Source organism: Halichoerus grypus, chromosome 11, assembly GCF_964656455.1.
Source record: "Halichoerus grypus chromosome 11, mHalGry1.hap1.1, whole genome shotgun sequence".
Taxonomy (NCBI): Eukaryota; Metazoa; Chordata; class Mammalia; order Carnivora; family Phocidae; genus Halichoerus; species Halichoerus grypus.
The window spans coordinates 77,947,527-77,970,301 of NC_135722.1; the positions used below are offsets into that span (position 1 = coordinate 77,947,527).

The following is a 22,775-nucleotide window of genomic DNA, read 5'->3' on the forward strand; positions in this document are numbered from 1 at the left end:
ATTATTTCTCTTCTCCTGCTGGGTTTAGGCTTTATTTCCTGTTTTTCTCCAGCTTCTTTAGGTGTAACTTACGTTATGTATTTGAGACCTTTTCTGTTTCTTGAGAAAGGCTTGTATTGCTATATAATTCCCTCTTAGGACTGCCTTTGCTGGCAGAATGTTTTGAAAAATTGAAAGACAAGTGGTAAGATAAATATATTTGATTTAATCGAAGTACTTGTGTGTGTGATTGTGAGTGAGTGTGTATTTGTTTCCCAGGTAACAATTTGTATAATTTCACTTCAGGATGGCAAGCCTCAAAATTTCACCCATAGTACAATTATTTTGAAAACTATATGATGACGAGTCAGGTACAGCAAAAGAAACAAACAAATAAAAATAAATAAATAAATAAAATGAATAAAAGTCTTCCCTTACCCTTATTTTCTGCAAAATAATATTGGCGTTAACATCTTAATCTATAACTATAGCCAAATCTACAATTATATCTATATATAGATACATTTGCAATGTCCTATTTGTCCTAATATCTTGAACTGTATTATTGTTTTTCAGATTCTTAAAAGCATTGTAATCAAGTTTTCTAAATTACTATCCATTTTGAAATTCTAATAGATCAAGAGTAGGCAAACTATGGCTGGCTTTCTGCCTCATTTTGTAAACAAAATTTTATTAGAATACAGCTATGCTGGTTCACTTACGTGTTACTCATGGCTGCTTTCACAGTACAACCATAGAAGGAGTAGTTGTATCAGAGACCACATGGCCTCCAAATTTACAAAATTTATTAACTTGTGCTTTAGAGTAAAAGTCCACCAACTCTTGCACTAGATAATATTAATAAAAAGATTATTATGGCTATGTAAGGTAGGTTCAATTGTAACAGTTCAAGTTCAAAAACTATATCAGCAGTTTGCTTTTTACACTAGTTTGTGTACTAAGGTGATTTTATTTTCTTCCTTTTTATAACAAATAATATATTAGTATACCATTGCTTGGTATAGGCTCCATGTTTTATTTTTAATAAGCATGTTTTTGAGCAATATCATATTAGTAATCTCATAGTTTAGTATGCTTTTGTAATTTTTTTTTTCTATAAACATCTTTAACAACAAGCTGCTAATGATCCCAAATAAATCATGAGAAACCTAGAGATTTCTCTGTCTTCAAATCATATGTTAATCCTCTGAGCAGCACCTGGAGTTGGAAATATAACTTTTTTCTTTTAATGTTCACAACCACCTCCTCAAATGGGTTATGGAATAATTACCTTGTAAATCATAAGCAACAAACTACATAAAACTAACCATAATTATTGACATTAAATTTTAAAATATCCCACTCATATTTTATTGTCTAATACTTAATGACATCTTTGCTCAACTTGAAAAACTACCTAACCATAATGGCATAAGTCAAGTGCTGAATCAGGTGTTTGAAAGGAAAGCATCTCTAACTTTAATTGCCACAGCAAAACACAAATAGCAATAAAAAGGTTAGGATTAAATGAACTGGTGTATTTAATTATTATTTCATTGTATTCTTATAGTTGTGTATGAAAAAAAACAGAGAGAAGTGTTTGCTAAAAATTTAATTGTGAATCTGTGGATGTTTTGAGGTAACTACTAAGGAAAAAATAGTTGGTTTTAATGTCATTTTCTTCTTACTTAAGAAATTGCAAATATAAATATAAAGATTTTATCCTTAAAAGACTGAATGGCCGGGGCGCCTGGGTGGCTCAGTTGGTTAAGCGACTGCCTTCGGCTCAGGTCATGATCCTGGAGTCCCGGGATCGAGTCCTGCATCGGACTCCCTGCTCGGCGGGGAGTCTGCTTCTCCCTCTGACCCTCCCCCATCTCAAGCTCTCTCTCTCTCTCTCTCTCTCTCATTCTCTCTCCCAAATAAATAAATAAATAAAATCTTTAAAAAAAGAAAATAAAAATAAAAGACTGAATGGCCATACACAATTATTTATGCTTTCATTTCAATAATTATTTATACTATGTTGAAATTATTTAAAACAGATGGAAAATTAGCAAATTCATAAAATTAGCCTATTTTACTTTTTCACAGCAGACATTTTAGACATGTGCTTTACTCTTTCAGAAAATAGCAGAAAGATATATTTTGGGATAAGACCAACATAAATATATAAAGTTAAGACATACTTTATTTTAGTTTTGTCATCCAAATAAAAATGACCTGAATAAATCAAATAGCTCCACTCTATGGGAAGATATACATCATAAATACCCAAATATAAGACAAGAGCTTTTTTCCTCATAAATCATCTCTCAAGCAAGAGAGAATCAACCTACATACCTCATCACACACACTTTGATTTTCTTCCTGTTAAAATGGATAGCTTTGCCTGTTCCAACCTAATATCAAATCCTTAACTGTACATTGATACCCATCTTTTGTCTCCCATTCTATTAATTTTCTCTGGCTGCTTTTTTGTGTCTCCTATATCAAAAACGTTCCCTTTGTATAGCTAATAATATAGTGCTTACAATGTGTGAGGAACAATTTTCAGTGTTTTACACATGTCTTGATTCATTTAATCCCATAATTTACTATTATCAAACTCATTTTACACATAAGAAAATTAAGTCAGGATTTGAGCCCAGGCAATGTAGCTTGAGACTCCACATGACCTAAAAAGGGACAGTTTTGCCTCTCATCTGTAGCTGCATAAAGCAACTATAAAACTCCCATCTTAAAATACCACCACCAATAATCACAACAACAAAATAAAAGAAAACCCTCTCTTGATTCCCACACTGCTCTCCAGCTATGCACTCACTTCTTGTCTAGGTCAGCAGTTACCTCTTTTGCCAAATGGAACTCTCTGTAAACATTTTACTGAAGTAATCAACAACAGTTAACATGGTTGTTCATCCTTTTAGAATACAAATTAAGACCTGTCACTCTTATCCTGCAGAGATCTTCCATTGACTTCCTGTCATAATCAGAGGAACTCTGAAATAGTTATCAAGGTATACAAGCCTCCACCTCAGCGGGCTCTGGCTATCTCTCAGTCTCATACCTTCTTTCCTTCTTTGATAAGGTTTCCAGCACCACAGCTTGTTCCTTCTTTAAGGCTTTTGCACTGCTGTTCTCTCTGACTGACTTACTGTAATCTGGTCTTTTATACATTTATGTTCCTATCTGCAAAGCTGGAGTTAAATTGATTTTAACCAGCTTAATCTGAACTGAAAAATCTGTAGAAGACAAAGAAGTAAGAGCCTCATTAACCTCAGTTGTTTGAGCAACCAAATGGCTGTGCTTTGTAACAGGTCATGTAATTTAACTTGCTAGATTTTGTTTAGCATCAGAAAGCAAGGATAGAAGCCCCACACTGTTTTTATTAATTAGAACATTATGCTGGAATTAAAAACTACCTTCTGTACTTTCTGAGGAGATTGAGTTTATATAAATACAGTTTCTGATGGAAATAGATAAGTAGGTAGAGGATGGATGGATGGATGGATGGATACATACAAACACAAGACAGGGGGAGATAGAATTAGGGGGTGGATAGACAGAATTTATTATGTTGAAACAAAACAATTCATAATCTCTATTAGTGCAGTGTGCATGTATTTTAATTTCCTAGAGGGTATAATTTATTTTATTTTGAATTAACAGATCACTATTGGTCTGAACCTAGGAGAACACCCTCTAACTTAAAAAAAGTAATCTCTAGATCTATACATGTATATTTCCTTTCATAATTACTTAACTTGTAAGATTGCTATGACTGTTAAAAGAGATAATGTTTACAACATGGTTGGCATATGGTAATAGTGAATACCCATTATTTTTATTACTATTGTTACTTTTATTTGAGGCTAGTAAGGCAGCCTCTATGGTCAGCTTTATCAACAAAAGTACTAATAGTTATTCTTTATCCTTTAAGACTATAATATGCATGTATGACTCTAAGTAAAATTGAAATTTAACATTTAAATGGTATCCAAAAAGAAATATCTCATTCCCTACAGCAATTCCACATTTAAATCCCTTCAAATGGATACAATTGGTGGAAACAATGTCAGTCAACTTTTAAATAAGTCAACCCCACAGCATCTGAATATATTTAAGGAACTCTTATCCAACTCTAGAATCCCTTCCTGAGAGTCTGTTTCTGATACCTATTGCTTAGGTCCAAATTCCTAAAAGAAAAACCAAACATGGGGATTCTAGCTCAAGGGATTTATTTAGGCAATGCCCTCAAAGAGAATGGGTTTGGAATCAGGGAAGCAAGATAAGGCAGAGGTATAAGCTAAATAAAATTTGTCCTTAGTTGGAGACTAGCTTTAGTCTAATATGATGGGGAAGATCTAGATCATTCCCATATTTCATTTCAGCTTCCAATGGATCTACGGCTCTTCTTCGTCATGCCAGGATTCAGGTTAAAAATATATATATATATTATCAGACTTAAGCACAGGAAAAAGGAAAATGGGAGTCATTTGATTGCATCTTAAAACTTCCACTGCAAAAAAGATTACATCACTTTCATTCACATAGCGAGTTATATGGCCAAACCTGGTGTCAAATTGGGTGAAAATTGTTTCTTTTACAGAAAAGCCCCACCTAGGAACAGGAGTTAAATGGAATCCTAATACAATTTCCATAGTTCATATTTTTAACCCAGAATATTTGGTTATTTGTCAAAGTTGTTGGTTCTCTTGACAGTACAACCTTTAAAAAATTTTTTTTTTCCCAAAAGCATAGTGGACTTTTTATCTATTTGATTCCAAGCTACTACAATGTACAAATAAGAGCACCAATAAATCGTCATGAGATTTTCTTTCCCTCTGGGTTTGAATCGAGTTATGCTGAGCCTAAAAGTCTTCTCTGAGAGGTCTCCTTACTTAGTCTCTTTCTCCTCCACCATTTTATGTAACTAAAAGGATTTACCTGAAACAACACTAGTGGATTTAGAGGATTTTTTATTTTAAAATTTTAGTGGATATAATTTTGAAGTAGTTCTTGCTTGAGACTGAGTTTTATTTATTTATTAATCTAAGTTGTCCAAGTGCCTTCTTAGGTTATCTTTTACCACTTGGAACTGAGAAACATTATATAATGTAGCATGGCAAATCCTGGCATTTGCTGGCTTTCTCTGTTTCCTTTTTTTCTGCTTGCCAAGTGGCCAATCATTCCTGAATGCATCATTTTCTAGGAATATTTGTCAATATATACAATAGTAAGAAAATAATGTTAACAAATTTCTGGTTTCCCATTCCTTCTCTTAAATTTACAAGTTAATTAAAGAAAAGCACTAGCAAACAATGAGTGCTGTGATCTATTTACAGGGATTAAACTGATCCCTTTCAGGCCTTCAGGCTGTTAGAAAGTTGGGCTATTTTCAAGGTAATCACTCTCCACCTTATGGTGTAGACTTTATAGAATCTCATCTTAAATTATAGTGAGTTTACAATGACATCACCTACATAATGAACCTAGGACTCCACCAGCCCTATGACTATGAAAATCCTATCATAGTGATGCATATAATGATGTGTAGCAAATATTAATTACATTTAAAAAAATGCATGTATATATGTCTGGATTAATTGACTGATTGATGATTTAGAGGTCTTTTGTGACCTTTGTGGAATTTCTGTGGTTTTATTTGTCTCTTCTCCAACTTTTTATATTTTCTAATTTACATGTCAAAGAGTTTCATTTTAGGGGAGCACTCTCTCTCTTATACTGGGTTATCAGTTCTCCATGCTTATGTGTTTGCTTTCCATCATGCTTCACCTTTGTGTACACTTTCTATTTTCCTGTTAATATGATTATTTAAAAAGCAGCTGTTCATTTTTGTTTCTTATTTCTTTCATTGCTTTAAATTTTGACATAAAGGCATACATTTTTAAATAATTCAATTTTCTTTTGTTCTTTTCAGCAGTTTTAAGAAACAATGTCCAAATTAGCATTTCCTCTCTTTTGCACATCATTTTATAGTTACTATTCTTCCAAATTCAAATGTGCCTCACATCATTAGTGATAATTTTTATTATAATTTCTGTATTCCTTCTGCATAGTAGAATATTTCTTCTTGTAGCTGCTCTTTTACAAAATCTTTAGCCATTAGATATATGTGGATGCAAGATAACCTCATGGTACACTTTAGATATGTTGTTTACTCACAATAACTTAATGGAGTTTAAATGTAATTAATAATTTTGATGGTATTAAAATTGCTAAAGTAGGGTTCTTCAGAAATCTAAAAAAAATTGGACAAAACAATTAACAATTATAACCTCTTAGAAATGTTAAATGTGTATACCATTCTCTGCATGAGTAATCAATAATATTTTAAAAATAAAGAATATTAAAAGAAGATGAGGTTTTCACCCTTTCTTGTGTTATATTTTGACTAAAAATCTAAGATTAGGAATTACTTTTATGGACTGTTGATTTATATATTGTATTACTTTTGAAGGGACTAAAACCTAGAAAACAGATATCACATCTACAAAGATCAGAGGGGCATACCATTATATTGAAGCATAATATTTTAGAATCATAATTTTTAATATGTTGGACATATATTGCCTAATTTATAGATCCCCTATTAAAAGGTACATTTGTGAAAATTAGATGAATAAATTTATAAAAGACACAAATACTTAAAACCTTTAGTTAATACAATTTTTTTTCTTTTTTTCAAGTTTTTATTCAAATTCCAGTTAGTTAATAGACAGTGTAATATTAGTTTCAGGAGTAGAATTTAGTGATTCATCACTTACATATAAGTTAGTGCTCATCACAAGTGCCCTCCTTAATACCGATCACCCATTTAGCCCATCCTTCACCCACCTCCCCTCCAGCAACCCTCAGTTTGTTCTCTGTAGTTAAGAGTCTTTTTTTTGGTCTTCTCCCTTTTCCCGTCTATGTTCATGTTTTTCCCCTATGTTTTATTTCTTTGTTTCTTAAATTCCACATAGGAGTGAAATCATATGGTATTTTTCTTTCTCTGACTGACTTATAAAAATACTATTTTAATTTGCACAATTATAGTGTTTAAAAGTCTATCATACTATAAAAAAGCATGGGTTTAAAAATCAGGCATAATTTAATAAGAATAGTGGCTCTGGCATTTACAAGACTAGGCTAGTTGCTTAATTGTTCTTAGCTTTTGTTTCCAAATTGCAAACCTTGCTTAAAATGACCAACTTCACAGGATCATTATGAGGAATAAAAGTGGAATATAAAGTATCAGTAACTGACAGTTATCATTATTTTATTTATTACCATATCTAATATATATCTAAGAAAAAACTGGGTACAATCACGGTGAGAAATGAGAAAAATGGCAACAATATCCATTACATGACTTTATTTTAAAAATTGCTTTACTTTTCTGTTGTCCTATTATTTTTCTTATTGGACATATGAGAGACAAGTAGCAGAACTGCATGGCCCATTAGCCAATTCAAGAAGGCCTTGCTTTATTTCATAATATCCTTTATGACATATCACACTAATATCTCTTGAGTTTCACATTCCTCTTTTCTTATAGCTTTCTAGAACCATAAAATGGAAACACATTTTAAAATCAAATGATAGTATTTCCAAATAGTTTAGTATCTCTCTTCTGGAGTTACTTCTACATCTCATAATTCACTTATGGCCATTGCTACAATAATTTAAAACTATCACAATATCCTCTGCAATATCTCCAGTAGTACTTTGGCAAGGAAAAAAAAAAAAAAACAAACATGTAGATCCACACATGTACTCTCTTAACAAAACTTACAAAGATCCTGGTAGGAAATCTCTTTTCATGTCTATTTGTGTTTTAGAAAGCAAGCCAGACAATAGCAAAATAACAATATCACAGTCAGCAGTAAGGTTTTTCTATGTTTGAGCTATATTTTCTAGAGGAAAAATTTAGTTTATATATAGGGAAGTCAAAAAACTTTCAGACTTGATAAGTGTTTTTAGGAGCTTGGGAAGATGGCAGAGTAGAAGGATCCTGAGCTCTTCCCATCCCATGTTTACACCTAGATATCATCCACATCCAAGTCAACAAACCAGAGAATGATCCAAAGGTTAGCAGAACAAACTCCACAACTAAATATAGAGAAGAAGCTGCATCTGAAAGGTAAGAAAGGTCAGAAAGGTGGAGGGAAGCACCCCACAGGAGGGAGGGAGCTGTGCACAGAAAGGGCAGAGAAACAGGCCCTCACACCAGGACTTCCACATGGGTAAGACTAATCCCCATAACATTTGACTTTGAAAACCAGAGGGGATGAATTCCCCGTGAGTTTGTATAACCAGTGGGACTTGGATCCTGGAGCTTTAAAAATCAGCTGATTCAGCACTGGGCAAGCCAGGAGGGTTAGTGATAGCTGGGTCACTGCCCTTAAAGAGAGTAGCTATGTGGAGAGGTAACATAAAAATGGCAATTTACATAACACCAGGGGCAAACAGGAGACAGATCTCTTTATACTGATTTTGGGGAGTGGTTGGGGGACTTCTCAGGGAACAAAGGAGCTGGTAAGTTCTTTCCCTCCCTTCCCCTTCAGCATAGACATAGGGCCACCTGAAGGAGGCAGGGCTGCATAGATATTTGCTACCTAACCTGCTAGCAGTGCGCCAAGCCCATGAGTTCTTCCTAAGGACTCACCCACTCCAAGGCTGCTAGCTTCAGCCTTGAGCTCAGGGCAAATTTTATTAAAGATGTGCATGTGCCCTGCCCAGCCATCCAGTGCACAGCTGCCACCCCACACCACACCCAACTGCTGCACCCTGCCCAGCCACCAGCATGCTCTGCACCCAGGTGTGTGCCTATAGCCATCCCCATACACAACCCCCACCTGCAACTGTGCTTTGGGGATCAGGTCTAAGACTATTGTGCAGTGCAAATTTTGCTAACGTTGCTGCCCCTAAGTTCCCTACTGGGCATGCGCCCACAGAGATGGCCTGTCCGGGTTCCACTAACACCACAGAGAGCAAGCACAGCCCAAAACATGAAAACAGTCAATTCAGGCAACTACATTGAAAGGAAAAATGACTCAAACACAACAGCAGGACAAAGGCAATACACATAGGATACTCTCCTGAAGTGCCAGGTTTTAATGAACAGGGGACACTGCACTGCAGGGCATTCCACTAATTCTTCTTTATAAAGTCACTACTTTGAAGAGCAGAAAACATAGCTAACTTTCCTACTACACAGAAACAGACACCGAGAGGCAGAAAAAATGAGGAGACAGAGAAATATGTCCTAAATGAAAAAAACAAGACAAATTCACAGCAGGAGATTTAAACAAAATGTATAAAAGTAATATGCCTGATACAGAATTTATCTTTTTTAAATTTTATTTATTCTTATTTTTTTATTTTTTATTTATTTTTTTATGTTCAGTTAGCCACTGTGTAGTACATCATTAGTTTTTGATGTAGTGTTCAATGATTCATTATATATCATTGCGTATAACACCCAGTGCTCATCACAGGACATGCCCTCCTCAATACCCATCACCCTGTTACCCCATTCCCCCACTCTCTTCCTCTCTGAAACCCCCAGATTGTTTCTCAGGGTCCATAGTTTCTCATGGTTCGTTTCCCTCCCTGATTTCTCCCCCTTTGGATTTCCTTCCCTTCCCCTATGGTCTTCCATGCTATTGCTTATGTTCCACATATGAGTGAAACCGTATGATAATTGTCTTTCTCTGCTTGACTTATTTCACTTAGCATGATCCGCTCCAATTCCATCCGTGTTGATGCAATGGTGGGTACTCATCCTTTCTGATGGCTGAATAATATTCCATTGTATATATTTACCACATCTTCTTTATCCGTTCATCTGTTGAAGGGCATCTAAGCTCCTTCCACAGTTTGGCTATTGTGGACATTGCTGCTATGAACATTGGGTGCATGTGCCCCTTCTTTTGACTACTGCGCTATCTTTGGGGTAAATACCCAGTAGTACAATGGCTGGGTTGTAGGGTACAGCTCTATTTTTAACATCTTGAGGAACCTCCATATTCTTTTCCAGAGTGGCTGTACCAGCCTGCATTCCCACCAACAGTGTAAGAGAGTTCCCCTTTCTCCATGTCCTCGCCAACACTTGTTGTTTCTTGTCTTGTTAATTTTTGCCATTCTAGGGTGCCTGGGTGGCTCAGTTGGTTAAGCAACTGCCTTTGGCTCAGGTCATGATCCCGGAGTCCTGGGATCGAGTCCCACATCAGGCTCCCGGCTCAGCGGGGAGCCTGCTTCTCCCTCTGACCCTCTCCCCTCTCATGCTGCTTCTCTCTCTCTCTCAAATAAATAAATAAATAAAATCTTAAAAAAAAAATTTTTTTTGCCATTCTAACTGGTGTAAGGTGGTATCTCATTGTGGTTTTGATTTGTATTTCCCTGATGGCTACTGACGTTCAGAATTTTTTCATGTGTCTGTTAGCCATTTGTATGTCTTCTTTTGAGAAGTGTCTGTTCATGTCTTTTGCCCATTTTTTGACTGCATTATTTGTTTTTTGAGTGTTGAGTTTGAGAAGTTCTTTATAGATCTTGGATATCAGCACTTTATCTGTAATGTCATTTGCAAATATCTTCTCCCATTCTGTGGGTCACCTCTTTGTTTTGTTGACTGTTTCCTTTGCTGGGCAGAAGCTTTTTATCTTTATGAAGTTCCAAAAGTTCATTTTTGCTTTTGTTTCCCTTTGCTTATGGAGACGTGTCTTGAAAGAAGTTGCTGTCGCCAATGTCGAAGAGGTTACTCTCTGTGTTCTCCTCTAGGATTTTGATGTATTCCTGTCTCACATTGAGATATTTCATCCATTTTGAGTTTTTGTGTATGGTGTAAGGGAATGGTCCAGTTTCATTCTTCTATAGATAGCTGTCCAATTTTCCCAGCACCACTAATTAAAGAGACTTTTTTCCATTGGATATTTTTTTCCTGATTTGTCAAAGATTAGTTGAACATAGAGTTGAGGGTACATTTCTGGGTTTTCTATTCTGTTCCATTGATCTTTGTGTCTGTTTTTTTTTGTTTTGTTTTTTTTTTTTGTCACTACCATGCTCTCTTAGTGATCACAGTTTTGTAATATAGCTTGAAGTCAGGCAACGTGATGCCCCAGCTTTGTTTTTCTTTTTCAACATTCCATTGGCAATTTGGGGTCTTTTCTGGTTCCATACAAATTTTAGAATTTTTTGTTCCAGCTCCTTGAAAAATGCCAATGGTATTGTAATAGAGATGGCATTGAATGTGTAGATTGCTCTGAGCAGAATAGAAGTTTTAAACAATGTTTATTCTTCCAATCCATTAGAATGGAATGGTTTTCCATCTTTTTGTGTCTTCCTCAATTTCTTTCATAAATGTTCTGCAGTTTGTAGAGTACAGATCCTTTACCTCTTTGGTTAGGCTTATTCCTAAGTATCTTATGGTTTTTGGTGCAATTGTAAATGGAATCGATTCCTTAATTTCTCTTTCTTCAGTTACATTGTTAGCATATAGAAAAGCAACTAATTTCTGTGCATTGATTTTGTATCCTGCTGAATTGCTGTATGAGTTCTAGCAATTTGGGGGTGGTGTCTTTTGGATTTTCCACATAAAGTAGTATGTCATCTATGAAGAGAGAGAGTTTGACTTCTTCTTTGCCAATTTGGATGCCTTTTATTTCTTCTTCTTGTCTGATTTCTGATGCTAGGACTTCTAGCACTATATTGAACAATAGTGATGAAAGTGGGAATCCCTGTCGTGTTCCTGACCTTAAGGGAAAAGCTCTCAGATTTTCCCCATTGATAATAATATTCACTGTGGGCTTTCCATAGTTTTTTTTTTTTTTTTTTTTTTTTTTTAATGATATTGAGGAATGTTCCCTCTATCCCAACATCCTGAAGAGTTTTAATCAGGAAAGGGTGCTGTATTTTGTCAAATGCTTTTTCTGCATGAATTGAGAGGATCATATGGTTCTTGTCTTTTCTTTTATTAATGTGCTCTATCACGTTGATTGATTTGTGAATGTTGAACCACGCTTGCATCCCAGGCATAAAACCCACTTGGTCGTGATGGATAACCTTTTAATGTACTGTTGGATCCTATTGGCTAGGATCTTGTTAAGTGTTTTGGCATCCATGTTCATCAGAGATATTGGTCGGTAATTCTCCTTTTTGATGGGGTCTTTGCCTGGTTTTGGGATCAGGGTAATGCTGGCCTCATACAATGAGTTTGGAAGTTTTCCTTCTTTTTCTATTTTTTGAAACAGCTTCAGTAGAATAGGTATGATTTCTTCTTTAAATGTTTGGTAGAATTCCCCTGGGAAGCCATCTGTCCCCGGACTCTTGTTTTTTGGGAGGTTTTTGATGACTGCTTCAATTTCGTTACTGGTTTCTGGTGTATTCAGATTATCTAATTCATCCTGCTTCAGTCTTGGTAGTTTATAAATTTCCAGGAAGGCATCCATTTCTTCCAGATTGTTTATTTTGTTGGCATATATAGTTGCTGGTAATAATTTCTAATAATTGTTTCTATTCCTTTGGTGTTAGTTGTGATTTCTCCCCTTTCATTCATGATATTATTAATTTGGGTCCCTTCTCTTTTCTTTTGGATAAGTCTGGCCAGAGGTTTATCAATCTTATTAATTCTTTCAAAGAACCAGCTTCTGGTTTTGTTGATCTGTTCTACAGGTTTTCTGGTTTCTATTTCATTGATCTCTGCTCTAATCTTCATTATTCCTCTTTTCCTGCTTGGTTTAGGCTTTATTTGCTGTTCTTTCTCCAGCTTCTTTAGGTGTAAGGTAAGCTTGAGAGGCTTGGATGGCTATGTATTTCCCTCTTAGGACCACCTTTGCAGTATCCCATAGGTTTTGGACCAATGTGTTTCATTCTCATTAGTTTCCATGAATTGTTTAAAGTCGTCTTTAATTTTCTGGTTGACCCAATCATTCTTTAGCAGGATGCTTTTTAATTTCCAAGTGTTTTAACTCCTTCCAAAGTGTTTCTTGTGACTGAGTTCCAGTTTCAAGGCATTGTGGTCTGATAACATGAAGGGAATAATCTCAATCTTTTGGTATATACCTATGAAGTCCATCTGGTCCAATGTGTCATTCAAAGCTCTTGTTTCTTTGTTGATCTTCTGCTTAGATGATCTGTCCATTGTTAAGAGTGGAGAGTTAAGATCTCCTACTATTAATGTATTATTATTGATGTGATTCCTTATTTTGGTTAACAGCTGGCTTATGTAGTTAACTGTTCCCTTGTTGGGGGCATAGATATTTACAAATGTTAGATTTTCTTGTTGGATGGACCCTTTAAGTATGATATAGTGTCCCTCTACATCTCCTACTACAGCCTTTGATTTAAAATCTAATTTGTCTGATATGAGAATTGCTACCCCAGCTTTCTTTTGAGGCCCGTTGGCATGATGAATGGTTCTCCATCCCTCACTTTCAATCTGAGGTGTCTTTAGGTTCAAAATGAGTCTCTTGTAGACTGCATATGGATGGGTCCTGTCTTTGAATCCAATCTGTAACCCTATGCCATTTCATGGGAGCATTTAACCTGTTCACATTGAGAGTAACTACTGAAAGACATGTATTCATTGCCATCATATTATCTGTACAGCCCCTGTTTCTATAGATAGTATCTATAAATTTCTGGTGTATATTACTCTTGGGGTCTTTCTTCTTTTATGGACTCTCCCTTAATATTTCTTGCAGGGCTGGCTTGGTGGTCACATATGCTTTCAGTTTCTGCAGGTCCTGGAATCTCTTTGTCTCTCTGTCCATTCTGAATGACAGCCTGGTTGGATAAAGTATTCTTGGATGCATGTTCTTCTCATTTAGCACCCTGAATATGTCTTGCTGGCCTTTTCTGGCCTGCCAGGTCTCTGTGGATAAGTGTGACGTTATTCTGATGTTCCTCCCTCTGCACGTAAGGAATCTCTTCCCCCTAGCTGCTCTTAGGATAGCTTCCTTGACTGTAAGATTTGCAAGGTTCACTATATATGCCGGCATGTTGGTCTGTTCTCATTGATCTTGGGAGGGGTCCTCTCTGCCTCTTGGACATGAATGCTCTGTGGAAACCAGTTTTTTGAGCTTTTGTTCTCTGGCGGCTTTCCACACCTTTTCTGAGGGTTAGAGAAAAAATGGCTGTACCCAGACCTCTGTCCCAGAGCAGAGAAATTGCAGTCTGCTCTACTCTGAACCCCCCAGTACACACAGTCTCCGTTTCTGTATGCGCCACTGAACACCACAGCGTCCTGCGAGTGGTGTGTGCTGCAGCAACCTTCTGAGCATTCAACCCAGGAGCCCAGGCTTGTTTCTGCCCTTTGTGTTTCTAAAACCCCAAGCATCCCTGGGTTCACACGCATGCCCCCGCAGCTACTGGTTCCTGTTTGAGCGCTGCTCTAAAGCCTTTCCTGGCCCCTACTGCTCTGTGAGTTTTTGCCTGGTACCCTGGCACAGGACGCTTTTGCGCTCTGGTGTTATATCACTTTCCAGGAGCCAGCTTATGGCGGCTTCCTCCCTTTTCTGCTTATTTTCCTATATCTGCCGGTAGATTCATGATTCCTCCCTTTTTACTTCACGACAGGTGGTGTTTTTCTGCTTGTAGAGATCAAGATATCTATTCTTACATCTCAGGCTGATTTAGTGGGTGTTCAGAATGGTTTGGTTGATATCCAGCTAAATTCAGGGGACTGGTTGAAAGAGGGTCCCCTACTCCTCTGTCATCTTGCCCCCCCTACTGATACAGAATTTAAAGTAATGATCATAAAGAAACTCACTGGACTTGAGAAAAGGATGGAGGGCATCAGTGAGACCCTTACAAAGAGATAAAAAATAACATCAGAAATTAAGAACTCAATAAATGAAATTTTAAAAAATACACTAGATAGAATAAATCATAGGCCACAGTAAACTAAGGAGCTAATTAGTGGCTTAGAGTATAGAATAATGGAAAGCAATCAAACTGAACAGATGAAAGATAAACAAATACAGCATAATAATAGACTTAGAAACTCAGTGACTCCATCAAGCTTAATAACATTTGCATTATAGGGATCCCAGGAGGAGAAGAGAGAGAAACACGATGGATTTGATGGATTCCCAGCAGCCTGAGCAATGTCCCTCATGGGAGCAGACTTCTAAAGTTCTATTTTTGACATCACATGTAGGTCTTTCATACATTTTGAGTCTATTTTTGTGAATGGTGTAAGGAAATGGTCTAGTTTCATTCTTCTGCATGTGGCTGTCCAATTTTCCCAACACAATTTGTTGAAGAGACTGTATTTTTCCACTGGATATTCTTTTCTGCTTTGTTGAAGATTACTTGCCCATAGAGTTGATGGTCCATTTCTGGGTTCTCTATTCTGTTCCATTCATTATGTATTTGTTTTTGTGTCAGTATCATACTGTCTTGATGATGACAGCTTTCTAATAGAGCTTGAAGTCCAGGAATTGTGATGCCACCAGTTTTGATTTTCTTTTTCAACATTCCTTTGTCTATTCAGGGTTTTTTCTGGTTCCACACAAATTTTAGGGTTATTTGTTCTAGCTCTGTAAAAAAAGTTGATGGTATTTTGATAGGGATTGCTTTGAATGTGTAGATTGCTCTAGGTAACATGGACATTTTAACAATATTTGTTCTTCCACTCCATGTGCATGGAAATTTTTCCATTTCTTTGTGTCTTCTTCAATTTCTTTCATGAGTGTTCCATAGTTTTCTGAGTACAGATCCTTTGCCTCTTTAGTGAGGTTTATTCCTAGGTATCTTATGGTTTTGGGTGCAATTGTAAATGGGATCAACTCCTTAATTTCTCTTTCTTCTGTCTCATTGTTTGTGTATAGCAATGCGACTGATTTCTGTGCATTGATTTTATATCTTGCCACTTTACTGAATTCCTGTATGAGTTCTAGCAATTTGGGGGTGGAGTCTTTGGGATTTCCACATAGAGTATCATGTCATCTGTGAAGAGTGAGAGTTTGACTTCTTTGTTGATTCAGATGCTCTTTATTTTCTTTTTGTTGTCTGATTGCTGAGGCTAGAACTTCTAATACTATGTTGAACAACAGTGGTGATAGTGGACATCCCTGTCATGTTCCCAACCTTAGGGGAAAAGCTCTCAGTTTTTCCCCATTGAGAATGATATTTGCTGTGGGTTTTTCATACCTGGCTTTTATGATACTGAAGTATCTAACTTTTATCCCTACACTGTGAAGAGTTTTAATAAAAAATGAATGTTGTGGGGTGCCTGGGTGGCTTAGTCATTAAGCGTCTGCCTTCGGCTCGGGTCATGATCCCGGGGTCCTGGGATTGAGCCCCGCATCGGGCTTCCTGCTCCACGGGAAGCCTGCTTCTCCCTCTCCCACTCCCCCTGCTTGTGTTCCTTCTCTCGCTGTATCTCTCTCTGTCAAATAAATAAATAAAATCTTAAAAAAATGAATGCTGTACTTTGTCAGATGCTTTTTTGGCATCTATTGAGAGGACCATATGGTTCTTGTACCTTCTTTTATTTAGGTAGTGTATCACATTTATTGATTTGCAGATGTTGAACCTACATTGCAGCCCAGGAATAAATCCCACTTGGCTGTGGTGAGTAATCCTTTTAATGTACTTTTGAATCCTATTGACTAGTATCTTGGTGAGAATTTTTGCATCCATATTCATCAGGGATATTGGTGCGTAATTCTCCTTTTTGGGGGGTCTTTGTCTGGTTTTGGGATCAAGGTAATGGTGGCCTCATAGAAAGAGTTTGGAAATTTTATTTCCATTTCAATTTTTTTGAAACAGCTCAGAAGAATAGGTATTAATTCTTTAAATGTTTGGGAGAATTCCCCTGGGAAGTCATCCAGCCCTGGACTGTTGTCTGTTGGGAGATTTTTGATTACTGCTTCAATTTCCCTGCTGGTTTTGGGTCTGCTCAGGTTTTCTATTTCTTCCTGTTTCAATTTTGGTAGTTTGTATGTCTCTAGGAATTCATCCATTTCTTCCAGATTGCCTAATTTGTTGGCATATAGTTGTTCATAATATGTTCTTATAATTGTTTGTATTTTTACAGTGTTCGTTGTGATCTCTCCCCTTTCATTCATTATTTTATTAATTTGGGTCCTTTCTCTTTTCTTTTTGATAAATCTGGCCAGGGGTTTATCAATCTTATTAATTCATTCAAAGAAGCAGCTCTTAGTTTTATTGATCTGTTCTATCGTTCTTTTGGTTTCTATTTCATTGATTTCTACTCTAATTTTTATTATTTCTCTTCTCCTGCTGGGTTTAGGCATTACTTGCTGTTCTTTTGCCAGCTCCTTTAGCTGTAGGATTAGGTTGTGTATTTGATACATTTTTTGTTTCTTGAGAAAGGCTTGTAGTGCTGTATACATCCCTTTTCAGACCACCTTTGCTGCATCCCAAAGATTTTGAATAGTTATGTTTTCATTTTCATTTGTTTCTATGAATGTTTTAAATTCTTCTTTAATTACCTGGTTGACCCATTCATTCTTTAGTAAGATGCTCTTTAGCCTCCATGTATTTGAGTCCTTTCCAACTTTCCTCTTGTGATTGAGTTCCAGTTTATAGTCCAAAAATATGCAGGGAATGATCCCAATCTTTTGGTACTGTTCGAGACCTGATTTGTTATCCAGTATGTGATCTATTCAGGAGAATGTTCCAAGTGCCCTTGAGAAGAATGTGTATTCTTTTGCTTTAGGATGGAATGTTCTGAATATATCTGTGAAATCCATCTGGTCCAGCGTGTCATTCAAAGCTGTTATTTCCTTTTTGATCTTCTGCTTAGATGATCTGTCCTTTGCAGTGAGGAAGGTTTTAAAGTCCCCTACTATTATTGTATTATTATCAATGTGTTTCTTTGATTTTGTTATGAATTGGCCTATGTAATTGGCTGTGCTTATGTTAGGTGAATAAATATTTACAATTGTTAAGATCTTTTTGTTGGATAGATTCTTTAATTATGATATAGTGTCCTTCCTCCTCTCTTATTACAGTCTTTAGTTTAAAATCTAATTTGCCTGACCCCGTTTCAAGTCTCCAAACCCTGCAGACTCTTGTGGCATACTCCAGCACCATTCCTCCCCAGGGAGGAAGGGGGATCTAGATCTAGCCGGTTATGCTGCCTGTTGGGTCCCTGCTCAGAGAACAGTTGCCCAACTGTGCTGCAGTTCCCAGTTTATGGCAACTGTGAGCTGAAAGCCCACTCCTGGGCTCACTGATTTCAGCCCCCTTCCTCATCCCTATGCCTGGGAGCTCTGCCGCACTCAGGCACCCCCAGTCTTCCTGTGACCACACTGCCCCAGCTAGTGTTCCATCCCCACTTAGCAGCCTGAGAAATGTCCCTCATGGGAGCAGACTTCTAAAAGTTCTGTTTTTGTGCTCCACTGCTATATTACTTGTTGTTAGCTGGCTGATGGAGGTTCCCACTCCCCACAGTCGATCTTCCCATATATCACCTCAGATTCACTTCTCTGCATCTCCTACCTTTCAGAAAGTGGTTGCTTTTCAATTTGTAGAGTTGTAGCTATTCTATTCTTCAATCTGGTTGAGTTCACAGCAGAATGATTTGATAGCTATCTAGCTGAATTCCTGGGACCAGATGAAATTAAGGTCTCCCACTCCTCTGCCATCTTGGACTCTGTCCTTGGTGCAGCCTCTTTAAAAACAGTCTGGAGGTTCCTAAAAAATTAAAAATAGAGCTACCCTAGGAGCCAGCAATAGCATTAGTGGGTATTTATCCAAAGAATACAAAAATACAAATTTAAGAGATAAATGCACCTTTATGATCATAGCTGCATTATTTACAATAACCAAGATATGGAAGCAGCCCAAGTGTTCATCAACAGATGCATGGATAAAAATATGAATATTGTTCAGCTATAAAAAAAGAATGAAACCTTGCCAATTGCAATGACATGGGTGGAGCTAGAGAGTATAATGCTAAGCATGTTAATTCAGGCAGAGAAAGGCAAATATCATGTGATTTCCCTCACATGTGGAATTTAAGAAACAAAACAAACAAGCAATGGAAGAGAGAGAGAGAGAGAAGCCAAGAAACAGACTCCTAACTATAGAGAACAAACTGAAGGTTACCAGAGGGGAGCTGGGTGGGGGGATGGCTAAAATATGTGATGGGGATTAAGGAATGCTCTTGTGGTGAATACAGGGTGATGTATGGAACTGTTGAATCACTATATTGTACACCTGAAACTAATATAATGCTAACTAACTGGAATTAAAATAAGACCTTAAAAAAATACAAACTCATTTGTTGTGTACCAGTACAAATATAGGAAAGAAAAAAAAAAATCTCTGACATATGCTGTAACTCTTCTGTGTATTGTCTCCTATTTATTATTCTATGTTTTCACTGGAACATTGAATACACATTTTTTTCCCAATTAATTAAACAAATATTTATTGAGTATTTATATGAGCCAGGCACTAATGCCAGGTGCTTTGGATGAAAAAGATATTCATGGCCTCAAAGATACTGGAGGAGACATGGAAGCAGTCACACACCAATGCCCCAATAACATATAACATTAAGCCAAGGAATCAAACTCTCAGTGAAAATCAACATACCATCTCTTTGAGGTATAACATCACTTCCTGAGGGATACTTTCTCTGACTCGAACCCTGGGTTAAGTTCCCCCGCTGGATGTTACTGCTGCTACCTATACCTAGCATTCAACATGCTTTTTATAATCACTTAATGACGGCCTTCCCTGCTGGACTGTCAGTCGTGAGGACAGGGCCCTCGCACCGGCCCTGCTGCTTTCCCAAGCTTACCACAGTACCGACGGAAGTAGCGGTCATTTGCTGAGTTTACTTATGCATCAGGTGCTATGACAGGCTCCTTACAGTCACCACTACATTTTATCTTCCCAGTGACCCTCAGCCACTGATACTGTCCCTATCTTACAGATGAGGAAGCCATGGCTACTTTACTAGTAGGTGGCAGAACTGTGAACCCAGGACTGACTTAATAACATGTAATATCAGATCCACCTGAGCCACTTTTAAGAATTTCCATTATCTGATGCCAATCTATTCATCCAGCTAATTTACCACTCTCTTCCTTGAATGAGCAACCCCACCCTTAATAACATAATGCTCACTACTCTTTCAACACTTCACTTTTGTTTGGCCTATCCTCTGGCATTGGTCTAGATCAACTTCTCTCAAATGAGTATTTATTTAGTTTAACAAATCGATAATGTACTCATCTATTAGCACAATTTTCTGAATATTGTTCCCAAATTTGTTCTACAGAGGCTTATCCTTCATGAAACAATTGTTGGGACTGCCTACCAGGATCTCCTATCAGGTCTATTGGAACCTGAGAAAATAGTTCCTAGTAATAGCTTTATTTTTTTTTTCTTTTTCTTTTTTTTTATTATTATGTTATGTTAATCGTAATAGCTTTATTTTTAAAGCACTTTTCAGACTCATATAATGAGCTATATAGGACAGTAGAAATTACCTAGCTCAACTTCTCATTTTATAGCTAAGATTGAGAAAACTTGGATTTGATCCAAGTTATAGAGTCAGTGGTGAGTCAAGACCATGCTGTAACCTCCTGCTTAATTTTATTAATTTATGATAACTGCTGCCACTCCAGTATTAATTTCACAAAGGCCAATATCTCTAATACCTGTTGGCATCTACGACTTGACTGCCCAGGTTCCAGTCCCAAACCTACACCCTTCTCTAGCTATGTGATCCTGGGTTAGATATTTACGCTGTTCATGCCTCAGCCTCCTCTTCTGTTAAATAAGGATCATAGTTCCTACCTCTTAGGGTTGTTAGGAAATCCAAATGACATTATACATGAAAAGCACTTAGAATAGTGTGTGGCACATAGTAAATAATAGTAAATAATAGATACTATTATTCTTATTTAATAACCATAGTTCCTACCAAAGGTACAAAACATTCTCTCTCTTCTTGGAACTTAATCCTTGTGTTACGTTGAGGAATGATTGATTTTTTCCAAACTGAAATAAATACAAGGCAATTGATGTGTTCACTAACTTTACTAACACTACATTTACCATGTTATCACCATGGAATGTAAATTCAGGTTAGACAAGAAAATTTCACAAGTGTAATAAAGCACTCTGGAGTATACCAAAGTTTGTGTATAATGTCTGACCAAACCACCTTGCTGATAAATCATTAATCACTTCAATTATAGGTAATTTGTTAACATTTATGATTCTTACAGAGAAAATAAACTTCATACATTTAAAAAGTGTTTTTCATTTAACCTTTGCATTAGTACTTAAAATACACATTTCTATTTTAAGATAACATTTAAAAATTATTCTAATACATCAGCAGCATAAATATAACTCTGTAATTACAAAAAAAGCTAAACTGGGATCCACAGTTAAGTTATTCTCATGTTTACAAGTATGATTCCGAAATAAATACTACTTCTAAGCAGCTGTTATCAGCTTTTTTAGGTTTGGTTTAAATACACGTATTTTCGGTTGTGGGGAAGCTTATTATATTATATTCCATGCACTGTTCTGAAAGGGTTAAGAGCCAACCAGCCCTAAAAACTGAAGTACTCAATCAGTCTGCAAAACAAGCAGAAAAAAGTTAAATGGGATTCCTACATAGCATCAAAACAATGTGATATTCTGCAGCAAGTGGAAGTACTCAGAATTGGCAAATTGTCCTCTTTATAACTGATTTTATCAGAAGAGTTTAAGAAGGAGCATATTTTATCACTGTCAAGTACATTTAAAAGTGACATGTTGGGGCGCCTGGGTAGCTCAGTCCTTAAGTGTCTGCATTCGGCTCAGGTCATGATCTCAGGGTCCTGGGATCGAGCCCCGCATCGGGCTCCCTGCTCTGCCGGAAGCCTGCTTCTCCCTCTCCCACTCCCCCTACTTGTGTTCCCTCTCTCGCTCTGTCTCTCTCTGCCAAATAAATAAATAAAATCTTTAAAAAAATAAATAAATAAAAGTGACATGTTTCTTTTGTTCTAATTTGACTCCGCTGAATGACCTAGCTAGTTAACTGGTCACTAGTAATTTGGTTACCAGGCAAATCAAGCCTGCAAGAAAGGAAGCCAATATTTAAATTACTGTGTTATTGTGTGACCCATTCAAACGATTTATTTTCAACATAAACATAAACTCAATATGAGATGCCTAGCTAAAGCAAGCACCACCAACAAAACCAAGACCGCTTCTCTTCTTCTAAGGTTTAGGCTTTGCCCAGAATTCCTTATACATGGAATAGCCCATACCAAGAGTCATTGCTCCCACAACAAAGCCTTGGGCTGCCACACGCATGTGGATCAGGTGAACAGACATTTTAGTATTTCCCCTGCTCTTCACTTTATATAATCCATATGCAACGATTGCTGCAAACCCCGCCATTCCAATGGGAATAAACGGTGCTTCTCTAGCTTTTCGGATAAGTTTAGATCCCTGATCTTCATCCTATGAAGAAAGAGAAACATCTGTGCCGGTTGACAAAGTGGCTGAAGAATCCTCCTCTGGATCAGTGTAAATTGTTCAACTGGTCAACAGAGCAGAAGTTTTTTCTCCCTCCTTCAGGAAGGAAGGGGATGGCAATCTCTCTCCTACAATGACAGGACTTCCGCTCCAACTGGTTTCTGGCTCTCTCCCACGCTCGCCGTCCAGCCGGGTTCTTCTGAATACACATTTTATACAATTATTTTTTAATTGCTTATACCAGAGCTAATGTAATCTCATTAATAATCAAAACTGTGTGTAAGTTAGAAATTTCTAGAGATGTATACCAAAAAAAAAAAAAA

General features: G+C 36.9%; 1 pseudogene; it reads right to left on the minus strand.

The window, feature by feature from the left end:
• Positions 1–21,956: 21,956 nt before the first annotated feature.
• Positions 21,957–22,512, minus strand: LOC118528577 (HIG1 domain family member 1A, mitochondrial pseudogene; annotated as a pseudogene).
• Positions 22,513–22,775: the final 263 nt, after the last annotated feature.